Source organism: Crassostrea angulata, chromosome 2 (genome assembly GCF_025612915.1).
Source record: "Crassostrea angulata isolate pt1a10 chromosome 2, ASM2561291v2, whole genome shotgun sequence".
Classification (NCBI taxonomy): Eukaryota; Metazoa; Mollusca; class Bivalvia; order Ostreida; family Ostreidae; genus Magallana; species Magallana angulata.
The window spans coordinates 1,454,478-1,467,428 of record NC_069112.1 but is presented as its reverse complement, the minus strand read 5'-3'; the positions used below and the strand labels follow the sequence as shown (position 1 = coordinate 1,467,428).

General features: G+C 36.6%; 2 pseudogenes; both read left to right on the top strand.

Moving 5' to 3' along the window:
* Window positions 1–8,550, top strand: part of LOC128171904 (talin-1-like) — a 59,946-nt pseudogene extending 51,396 nt beyond the window's left edge.
* A 687-nt stretch (window positions 8,551–9,237) lies between these two features.
* LOC128171365 (uncharacterized) lies at window positions 9,238–12,606 on the top strand (annotated as a pseudogene).
* Window positions 12,607–12,951: the final 345 nt, after the last annotated feature.

Genomic DNA, 12,951 nt, shown 5'->3' with positions numbered 1-12,951 from the left:
AATACAGGTAACTCAGGCCCTGGAGTCTACCATAGAGACCATAGGACAGGAGGTTAAGATTATCCAGGGGTAATCCGACTAAAGTCCAATGGTTTATTTCCCAATTTATGTTTTTTCTCCTTCATCAACAGACACTGTACTGTTTGATGTTTTCTTTCATAGTCGTACGAGGCTGGAACCTTGCCAGAGAAGAAAGCAACGGCAGAAGATCTGATCCGACTGACCAAACCTATCACCACGGCGACCGCCAAAGAAGTGGCTGCTGGGAACTCGGGTCGCCAAGAGGACGTCATCATCTGTGCCAACATGGGACGCAAGGCCATCTTTGATTTACTGGCAACATGCAGGGTATGTTATATTCTGCTAGAGATTCGAGTACAATGTAAAACATATAAGATCATTGTCCACAAATTTACATTTCCTTGAAACTGTATTTCCAAGAAATGTTAAGAATATTGATGTTTCTGTGTGTTGACAGGGCACAGCCAGCACTGCAGAGACAACAGAAGTCCGACAGAAGACGATAGCAGCCGGTAAGAACTGTGCTGTTGTCTACAAAGATCTACTGGAGCAGGTCAGCACGGTAAGTGTACAGAGCACAGTGTCACAGACCCAGCACAATGTGTGGTGTCAGCACAATGTGTGGTGTCAGCACAATGTGTGGTGTAAGCACAATGTGCACAGTTAGCACAATGTAAAAAATCAGCACAATGTGTGGTGTCAGCACAATGTGTGGTGTCAGCACAATGTGCACGGACCCAGCACAATGTGCACAGTTATCACAATGTAAACAAAGTTAGCACACAGTATGCATAGAGTCAGTAATAGAATATTCAAAACATGAAGTTTATTGAAGCTGTTGATATGTGGGGAAGGATTGTTGTGATTAAAGCTGTTGATATGTGGGGAAGGATTGTTGTTATGAAAGCTGTTGATATGTGGGGAAGGATTGTTGTTATTAAAGCTGTTGATATGTGGGGAAGGATTGTTGTTATTGAAGCTGTTGATATGTGGGGAAGGATTGTTGTTATTGAAACTGTTGATATGTGGGGAAGGATTGTTGTGATTGAAGCTGTTGATATGTGGGGAAGGATTGTTGCTATTGAAGCTGTTGATATGTGGGGAAGGATTGTTGTTATTGAAGGTGTTGATATGTGGGGAGGGATTGTTGTTATTGAAGCTGTTGATGTGTGGGGAAGGATTGTTGTTATTGAAGCTGTTAATGTGTGGGGAAGGATTGTTGTTATTGAAGCTGTTGATATGTGGGGAAGGATTGTTGTTATTAAAGTTGTTGATATGTGGGGAAGGATTGTTGTTATTGAAGCTGTTGATATGTGGGGAAGGATTGTTGTTATTGAAGCTGTTGATATGTGGGGAAGGATTGTTGTTATTAAAGTTGTTGATATGTGGGGAAGGATTGTTGTTATTGAAGCTGTTGATATGTGGGGAAGGATTGTTGTTATTGAAGCTGTTGATATGCGGGGAGGGATTGTTGTTATTGAAGCTGTTGATATGTGGGGAAGAATTGTTGTAATTGAAGCTGTTGATATATGGGGAAGGATTGTTGTTATTGAAGCTGTTGATGTGTGGGGAAGGATTGTTGTAATTGAAGCTGTTGATATGCGGGGAGGGATTGTTGTTATTGAAGCTGTTGATATGTGGGGAAGGATTGTTGTAATTGAAGCTGTTGATATATGGGGAAGGATTGTTGTTATTGAAGCTGTTGATGTGTGGGGAAGGATTGTTGTAATTGAAGCTGTTGATATGTGGGGAAGGATTGTTGTTATTGAAGCTGTTGATATGTGGGGAAGGATTGTTGTTATTGAAGCTGTTGATATGTGGGGAAGGATTGTTGTAATTGAAGCTGTTGATATGTGGGGAAGGATTGTTGTTATTAAAGTTGTTGATATGTGGGGAAGGATTGTTGTTATTGAAGCTGTTGATGTGTGGGGAAGGATTGTTGTTATTGAAGCTGTTGATATGTGGGGAGGGATTGTTGTTATTGAAGCTGTTGATATGTGGGGAAGGATTGTTGTAATTGAAGCTGTTGATATATGGGGAAGGATTGTTGTTATTGAAGCTGTTGATGTGTGGGGAAGGATTGTTGTGATTGAAGCTGTTGATATGTGGGGAAGGATTGTTGTTATTGAAGGTGTTGATATGTGGGGAGGGATTGTTGTTATTGAAGCTGTTGATATGTGGGGAATGATTGTTGTTATTGAAGCTGTTGATATGTGGGGAAGGATTGTTGTTATTGAAGCTGTTGATATGTGGGGAAGGATTGTTGTGATTGAAGCTGTTGATATGTGGGGAAGGATTGTTGTTATTGAAGGTGTTGATATGTGGGGAGGGATTGTTGTTATTGAAGCTGTTGATATGTGGGGAAGGATTGTTGTTATTGAAGCTGTTGATGTGTGGGGAAGGATTGTTGTAATTGAAGCTGTTGATATGTGGGGAAGGATTGTTGTTATTGAAACTGTTGATGTGTGGGGAGGGATTGTTGTTATTGAAGCTGTTGATATGTGGGGAGGGATTGTTGTTATTGAAACTGTTGATATGTGGGGAGGGATTGTTGTTATTGAAGCTGTTGATATGTGGGGAAGGATTGTTGTTATTGAAGCTGTTGATATGTGGGGAGGGATTGTTGTGATTGAAGCTGTTGATATGTGGGGAGGGATTGTTGTGATTGAAGCTGTTGATGTGTGGGGAGGGATTGTTGTGATTGAAGCTGTTGATATGTGGGGAAGGATTGTTGTTATGGAAGCTGTTGATATGTGGGGAAGGATTGTTGTAATTGAAGCTGTTGATGTGTGGGGAAGGATTGTTGTTATTGAAACTGTTGATGTGTGGGGAGGGATTGTTGTTATTGAAGCTGTTGATATGTGGGGAGGGATTGTTGTTATTGAAACTGTTGATATGTGGGGAGGGATTGTTGTTATTGAAGCTGTTGATATATGGGGAAGGATTGTTGTTATTGAAGCTGTTGATATGTGGGGAAGGATTGTTGTTATTGAAGGTGTTGATATGTGGGGAAGGATTGTTGTTATTGAAGCTGTTGATATGTGGGGAAGGATTGTTGTTATTGAAGCTGTTGATATGTGGGGAGGGATTGTTGTGATTGAAGCTGTTGATATGTGGGGAGGGATTGTTGTGATTGAAGCTGTTGATGTGTGGGGAGGGATTGTTGTGATTGAAGCTGTTGATGTGTGGGGAAGGATTGTTGTGATTGAAGCTGTTGATATGTGGGGAAGGATTGTTATAGAAATGTGGGGCATGTGATTCTGTTATCTTACCTTCTTGTTTCACGGCCATTTTTCAGGTGGTCCAGAAACCTTCCCAGGAGGCCAAGCAGACACTGGCAGCACGTGCGCACCAAGTCGCGGTGTCCGTACAGGAAATTGTACACTGCTCTGAACTCATTAAAGGTATGTGACTGATAATTCCTGTGACAAGATTAGGGATGTGATGAGTAGCCATTATACATGTAATAAGTATAGCCCTGTGTCACTGTTACCAAAGCAAATCAATCAGAAGTACCATCAGTTTTCAAGGAGGCACTAGTGAGACCATTGCTGAAAAAATCCGGTCTGGATAAGGAAGTATATAAAAATTATCGTCCTGTATCTAATCTCCCTTTTATCTCGAAAATTTTGGAAAAAGTTGTTGCAAACCGTCTCGACGAACATCTGGACAAAAATTTGTTAAGGAATTCCTTACAGTCGGCTTACAGACAACAACACTCTACGGAAACAGCACTTCTCAGGGTTAATCATGACATCATGGAGGCTTTGGACAATCAATCGTCCGCGGTAATGGTACTCCTTGACCTTTCAGCAGCCTTTGATGTTATAGATCACACAATTCTATTTCAACGGCTAGAGACAACTTATGGAATCCATGGAAAATCCCTGGCTTGGATAAAATCATATCTTACCAACAGGCACCAACGTGTTGTGATTGGATCGGATACTTCAGACCCTTGCCATCTTCAGTTTGGTGTTCCACAGGGATCCGTCTTAGGACCAAAATTATATTGTCTTTTTTCTAAACCAATTGGAGACATATGTCGTCACCACGGTTTCAAGTATCATTGTTATGCTGACGACACCCAAGTATACATGATAATTAAAACCCATGAAAACTGGAACGACTACTTTCTACGACTCGAAAAATGTTTGCAGGATATAAGTAACTGGATGTCAAATAATCTACTTAAATTAAACCAGGACAAAACCGAATTGATAATTTTTACAACAAAATTCCAATCTAGAAATGTGCCAGTCCTACAATTAAAAGTCGGAGAAAGCGTCTTCAACAGTGTAAATTCAGTTCGAAATTTAGGCATCCATTTCGACAGTTTTCTTACCATGGAAAAGCAAGTTTCATACATCATTAAAACTTGTAACTATCATATCAGAAACATTGGAAGAATCAGGGGATTTATCTCAACAGACGCTTGTAAGACATTGGTAAATTCCTTAGTAACTTCAAGACTCGACTATGGAAATAGTTTACTTTTTAACGTAAACAAAGGCTCCATGGATAAATTACAAAAAATTCAAAATACCGCAGCTCGACTTGTGACCAAAACAAGAAAACGAGATCACATCACCCCTATTCTTGCTGACTTACATTGGCTTCCTGTTGAATTCCGTCCGAAATATAAAATTCTTGTTTTTACCTATTTGACAATTCATGGATTCGCTCCAGAATACTTGCAGGAATTAGTTACAATCCGTAAAATAAATCGGACTCTACGATCCGACGGGAGCTTGTCACTGATTTTACCTAGGGTGCGCACTGGAACATATGGTGAAAGACAATTTAGCTTTGCTGCTCCCTATTTATGGAACAGCCTTCCAGTGCGTATCCGTCAAGCCAAATCCGTTCAATGTTTTAAAAAACAATTGAAAACTTATTTTTAAAACTGGCTTTTGATTAATTTTTAAGATATATATTTATGTGTTCGCAAACTTTTTACTATATCCAAATTTTTACCATAGATGATTGTAATCTGTCGACATATATTATTTACTTCTCCTTCTGTTTTTTAGCTATGCATTTTATGCTTTGTAATGTCCATTTTATGTCCATCTTATGTAAAGCGCCTTAGAGTGATAATTTTATTATATAGGGCGCTATAAAAATTATTATTATTATTATTATTATAACAGCCGACACATCAACTTTATGATATTCTGCTCTGTTGTACCGTATCTATCTCATATATATGCATAGCATTCAAATCTTATTATTTGTCAATTTTTGTAGATATATATTTTTTATTGAACTTTTTTAAAAGTAAAATCTATGGGTGATTGTTTTGATACATGTATATATGAATTATAATATGCATGAGAGGAAAAGGTTTTAAGAATGGATATTATTATTTGTTTACAATTTTAAAACAGATAACACATTTTTTTGAAAGATTACAGATAAGACAATTTGCAGCATTTTTAAAACTCAAGATATTGCATAATGTAGATATGAATGCAAAGCAGAAAGAAAAAATTGCATTAAATTCATAGGAAGTAAAATTACAGTAGTTAATGTTAATGGAAGTAAGAAGATGTGAAATTTGTTGGAATTTAATTTCAATGCAAAGTAAAATTCAAGAGCAACAATTTATTGGGAAGTTATATTTAAGAAGTTAAATTTATAAGAAGTAATCATTTTGGGAACAAGGCATAGAGTAGGAGCCAAAGATTGAGTCATTTAATGGCTGGGTTAAAAAACGTGTGGGTCAGTAATAGTATTCATGGACGATGCCCAAAGTGGGCTTGTGATAACTGATAATGCTTGTGATTATGGGCATAGTGCTGTGTAGATATATATCTGACTTGGTTTTCTTTTAGTGGGCCAACCCGCAGAAGGAGGTATTGAGCTTAAAGTATCATGTTTGATTTTTTTGGCTTCCCTTTTATTTTGGTGTATTTTGTCCAGATGTCTTGTGTATCAGAAAAAAGAAACTTTAATTTTTATACAGAGACAGCACTATTTGGAAGCAACCAATCAGAATGGCTGTTAGGGTCTGTAACTGACCCGGATGACTGAGTTACTGTGAATGTATTTCATGATAAGGAGAAATGTCACTGCCTGCATATTTGAGACAATGCTTATACTCTAGAGATATATTCTGTAAATAGACACTGTTGTAGTTTGGTTAGAGATATAAAGGTGAAACGATACGGACACAGATGAAGTCTGTTAACACTCACTTTCTTTTGTGATCTGACTGTACACCAGGTGAATTTCAACACCAATGTTATTTTTGCCCAATGGCTTGAGAAAATAATTTTTCCTCTTTTGAAACATGAAAAATTAACACAGAGAAATTTAGTGTATTTAATAATGTGGTCCATCTTAAATTTATTAATTCAAGGGGTTGGTTAATTGGGCAAAAATAACATGGGAATGAAAATAACCATTACACACCATTACAATATCTATACACTTATGTGGAGTATTGGGAAATAGAGAAACATATATATTCAGAAGAATAGCAGTGTTGCATTTGGGCATAGAGATCTGATAATTGGATAGACATGTATTGGATTCAACAACTGTTACTCTTTGTTACCTGTATTTACCTGTATTTACCTGTATTGTCTCGTGTGTATGAGAAACGTGCTGCATTGTTTACCCCTCAGTCTTGTGTTTGGGGGGAAGGTCACTCCTACCCCCTTGTCCAACTTGTCCCTCCATAATTTGATGACACTTTGTTTTTTTCAAACTAGCGTCCAAAGAGATAAGATGGTCCCATATCGAGAATGGTAACCATGGCAACCATTGAAAACAAAAGAGGAATGCTTTCATTGTAGGATAGGAATAAAAATGCTGCATTAACAGTGAAATTTACACCTGAGATATTGGGTTAGAGTTTGTGACCTGTGAAATTAACACCTGAGATATTGGGTTAGAGTTTGTGACCAGTGAAATTAACACCTGAGATAATGGATTAGAGAGTTATGACCTACCATGATATGTGATGTAGATAAAGTTCTTTATCAAACCAGTTGTGCTGGTTTCTTTTCTCTCGGAGCAAACACAAAAAGTTAGATAAAATTTAGCCTTCATTTAAAATCATTTAAGTTTCATACATTGAAAAAAAAAATCCTGTTTATTTTGGCTATTGGAAGTTGACAAATTATTTTGATTGGCTGTTAGAAATTGTCCTGTAAAATGTTTTTATTTTGATTTGCTGTTCAAAATTGCCTTGTAATTTTGATTTAGAAGTTTTCCTGTTAATGCAGCAATTTGTGTTTACAGTCCAATTCCCCAAAAATAGGCTCCAGACAATCACGTGACTAACAGTCCGGGTAGATTCCATTAACTGCTGTCTCCTCTCTCTGACCTTACATCTGCGTGACCTTGACCAGAGATGTCAGAATGACCTTATGATCGTAGGTGATTTACACCATACTCAACACATTTGATCCTAGGCAAATCGCCTCTCTCTGACCTTACATCATTGTATCTTTGACTTTATTTTTGACCTGAGATTATGTATGACCTTTTGACCCTAATTGATTTTAAGCAAACTTGGCACATATGACCTCATGCATCATGAATGACCTCAGACAGCCACTCTGACTTTCTTTGTCTTAAAAAAATTAAGAAAAAAGTTGGACTTTAGTATAAGAAAGTTCCGGGCTGCATTTTACAAAGAACTCTTTGACTTGGTCTAAAAGCATCTCACTCTTGTAGAATGATTGCTGTAAACCGAAGTACTTATACTGCATTAACAGATCAAACACATGATTTCTTTGCTTAAAAGTACCATAACCATTTTTCAAAAATGTTCATAATCTAACTCCATAATATAACCGGTCTTCATAGCTCGTTCAAATACCTTCGTTTTCCTTTTCATATTTTTCCCTTTCTGATGCGACCAAGTCTTCACATTTGTGAGCACAGGACTCCTCTGGAGTTTGAGTTGTTGTCTCGCAGTAACAATTTCTAACATCCCTACGGACAGACAATGCCGCCACCGCGACAGTCGCTGTAATACATAAGCTTTATTTTTTTCTTTTCAGATAACACAAATACAGTATTTGTCAATGCATTTCTAATCACAGTGATCCAGCCCTACCTGCAAGCGCCACGACGCCGATGGAGCCCGCTGCTACTAGAGTCCCGGATGTTAGGCTCGATTGCGCCTCGTAGAGGGGCGCTATCTGCCCATAGCAAGCACCAAGCAACAACACTCCAATAAAGAGTCCCCGTTTATTGATCAGCGTCAACATGTATGTTTAAAAAAAATTACTTGAAACTCAAAGGAAAGCAAAACAATGTTTTATCCAATTATTGCGGATAAAATTGGACTAAATGACCATTGTTTTTAAAGGCATATATGATTGAAAATTAAGCATACTGCAAGATTAAAAAATGAAAATGTTAAAATAAACATATGTGTGAATGATGTTCTTAATAGTTTTTTTTATCTCTGCAACTCTTATCTTGATATCAATTTATTGACGATTTAAGTTTTAAAAAATTACATTGGGTTAAAATTAAAAATCTTAAGTGTTGTTATTGCCGTGCTTGATAGTTATCTTTGTTTAAAGATGGCATTTTTGAATCCGCTTGAGTTGTAGTTTCGCAAAAAACAAAACAAAACAAAAACATGAAAAAAGAACCCCCAAAAAACATATATGTCAAATGATAGACAACTGCCTAGAGAGTATATAATTATTTTTGTTTTAAGTGTATCTCGCCTGACAGGTGAGATATTTACCTATAAATATGTGAGTCGCCACGACAAAACCAGGCTTGTTGAGTTTACGTCATAATCGAGAAAACGGCGCTGAAACACAACGTCAATAACGTCGCGTTTTTTATAACGAAAAAAGAATGACACATTTCCCATAATCGTTTTGTACATTTTTGAAATGATTTCCATACAAAACTACGTCGATTTTAATCAATAAACTAATTATGAATAAAATAAAGTCAATTTTAAATCTGTGTTACACAAAAAATTGAATTTTACGACAATAGTAATGTAACGTTTGATATGTTTATTTACTGCGTGTGTATCGATTGATAGCCAAATTGTAACGTTACAAGTATTCCGAGTTTTTCCATGGTCCTTGACAAAATTAATGCTCAATAGTCAAATTCAATCATAATTAAAGTTTTTGGGGAAAAACGTCGTGTAAAATATTTAGGTCTATACAATATAAGAGAAACAATTTTATACACGAATGGCATCCCGCATTTTCTTGTCGGAGTTATCGGACGTAGTAAAAACGAAAGTATAACCAATATAAACAATCGGCGGGAAGTTCCGCAGACGAACATTGACAGCTACGCTGAAGTAGAGGAGAATGATAAAATATTCATTATGAGCCAGTCAAGCAGAGCCAGTGAAGTGCCCGACGAAATAATTTGTCACCAAGATGAACCTTTCATCGATGAAATCACATCTTTGAATGATTTATACTTCGGAAATCATACCGAGTTTGTGCCATTGTCATCGTCCGAAGACGAAGAAGAGTACAGTGAGACTACAGACATCAGTGTCGGTAATTATTCAGATTCTACATGTAATTCAGATTATCAACACGAATTTGAATACAGAACTGTCGACCAAGACGAAGTTAATTTTGTCGGTGTATTCAAAACAAAAACATGCGGTTGCAGTAAATTGTATGGTTCCCCATGTAGTACAAAAATCGAATTCGACCACATGCTAGAATACAGACAACAGTGTCAGGAAATGTCAAGTGAGGAATTAGATTTAACAGTGAAAGTTCAACTTGCCGCACACAGGAAATCTAGTACATACTGGTCCCAGTCTACAAGTAAAAAGCAAAAAACAAAAGAGAGAGAAAGAGTAGCACAAAAGTACTATTTTGCTGGTCAGCAAGTATGCCGAGATAGCTGCATCTCTGGATAAAGATGGCCTAAAACCTAGGATTCATGGAAACACTGGGAAAACCCCTAAACATGCACTCAGCCTCACAGATGTTCAGCGTATATCTCAGTTCTTGAAAGAATACACATTGAAGAATGGACTCCCACTGCCAGGCAGACAGCCAAACTACTCAACCCGTGGTGACAAAGTCCTGTTGTTGCTTCCCTCTGACAAGACAAAGTCTGATATTTGGGAACTTTATAACCAAGCAGCGACAATGCTTAATTATAGGTATGTGTGATTCTGTTTTAATAAAATAGTCAAAGTTATTTGATGTACTCATGCTGAATAATAACCAAATAATGTAGTGCATATTTTGTGGGTCTGTTGAGCATTTTAGAGTGTGTTATAATACATGGTGCACATGATGTACTTTAAAAGAATTAACATTCCTAATAATTACCGGTACTAATGATATACATATTTGATTAATAGTGTACATGTCCAAAAAGTTTTGTATTTTTTGAAAACATGAAATTGAAAATTTCATGGTAGTCTTCAAAACTATGCATAATTAGGTTTCGTTTAAATGACAGACAAGTGAGCTTATCTGAGTTCAAGAAAGTTTGGTTGGAACAAACACCACACATCCTGATTATGAAGCCAGCTACTGATCTGTGTCCCAAGTGCCAGAGATATGTTCATAACATCAGTAATGCAGGGAACCTGTCAGAAGAGGAAAAGAAATCCATGCTGGATGAGTACACGTGTCACCTGGACAAAGCCAAGCAACAGAGAGAATACTACAGAGAAAGGTGTCTACTGTCCAAAGAACTGTTTCAAACACATGACTTAAATCAAACTGAAAGAGGTAAGTTTCTTCTTGATTTTTTTCATCACATACACCATTTAATTGTGTTTGGTAAAGGTAAATAAATGTTTTCATAAATTGGTTCCATGCATACAGTCAAATTAATATTATTTATTACTCACTCCTGATTGAAGATGATAGTCTACACCAAGTAATTAATGTACAAAATTCAAGATATCGTAAATGGTCATGGATAGTTGCACGAGAACTACTCAGCAACAACAATCTTTGTGAGCAATATGTTGCATAAATTCATGCTTGAAATTTGTAAATGCATTTCATAAGTATTGGTGAGTGATTTATATAGTTTGAAATAGTACATGTACATTGTAATAAGTATTTTAGAGGTTACATAGTCATTCAAAATGTTATTTATTTTAGGACAAGTATGTACAATAGACATGACTCAGATGTACAGCTTTGACTTTGCTCAGCAGATTCACTATCCTCATCATGCACAAGAGGTGGGGCCTCTGTTCTTCAAAACCCCCCAGAAAGTGCCAAGCCTTTGGTGTGTGTGCAGAGGGAGCAGGTACATGTTTTATCATTAACAATCAAGCTTAATCAAGTCTAATTTGTAAATTTCTTTTATTTGGGTTGTAAAAATATATTGAAAAGAATATGCGAGTAAATCAATGATTTCACTTTTACTATAGGTGAGCAAGTATTCTATCTGGTGGATGAGGCTGAGGAGGTAGGCAAGGGAGCCAATACTGTGGTGAGCCTATTACATCACTTCTTTGAGCAATGGGGATATGGAGAGAAGGATGCTGTGCTGCAGATGGACAATTGTGCCGGACAAAACAAAAACAACACAATGATTAGGTAAAAAGTTCAAATGTTCCTTACATAAAGAGTGTCATATGTTTTTAAGTATATCTGTGAACAAACTTATAGATTGTACATGTTTATAGTATTTGTATATATCACATGTTAATGTTTAAGTCTTGAAATTCTCAGATATGGCATGTGGAGGATAATGACAGGTCGTCATCGCAGCATAGAGTTTTCCTTGATGGAAGCTGGACATACAAAATTTAGTCCAGACTGGCATTTTGGCCTCTGGAAGATGAAGTGGAGACATTCTACAGCAGAAACTCTTGATGAGGTAGCAGAATCAGTGAGGCGCTCCTCAAGAAATGGCCACAACATACCCCAGCTCATCAACGATGCTGAGAGGCCGGTCTCCTTCTACGACTGGACAAGTTTCTTTGAAGCTTTCTTCAAGAAACTACCATCCATCTCTAAATTCCACCATTTCAGAATGTCTGAAGAAAGTCCAGGAGTTGTCTTTGTCAAGGCTTATCGTAGCTCTGCAGAGAAACCCATCAACATTTTGAAGAAAGGACAGCAACTACCTAATGTTGACACCCTGCCATCCGTGATTACACCCAAGGGTCTTGATGCTGCCAGACAGTGGTATCTTTATGATGAAATCAGACCATTCTGCAGGGATACTTCAGATAGTCTACAGTCTTGCCCTAAGCCTGTGTGTCCAAAACCTCGTGTCAAAATAGACCCAGAGAAAAGAAAATGTCCAAAGCAGTTTGCCTCTCCTGAGATGTAAAATTTTAGGTGTATTGTGTACTGTAATGTGCAGTGTCATAATATACATATTTATGTATAATATAATACATATATTATATAAATTGCAGTATTTGAAATTATTTGTACATGTATGTAGTTTGTAGGTAAAATTATTTGTTAATTACTAGTATTACCTTTATTAGATAGGAATAATTGTGTGATGTTTCAAAATGATAAGCCGTAAAGTTCTGTTTTTAGACAACTATATTACATGTAAAAAGCTAATGTAAAACTTCTCAAATCATGACCTTTTTGCACTAAACTTTGATAGAAAATGATGCCATTATATTCACAAAACATTTTAAATGAATAAATCTTTTTTTTTTTTACTATTTAATAACTTTGTATTTATCTTCTAGATTACTTTTTCATATTTGACTTTTCTTCCAATTTTCAATGCATTGTGAGAAATTGCTTAAAACATATCTCATTTTTGCAGCGTCATAGCTCCTGAAATAAAAGGAGATAAATTCTAATATTTGGTATTTTTATTTATTTATACCAAAGCAACATAAAATTGCAAAAATCTCAATTTGTTGGAAAAACTCAATAAACCTGGTTTTCTGGTGGCTTATCACATATAATCATTCATTAGGAAGATAGTAAGGGTGCAAAATTGTCACTCTGGCGC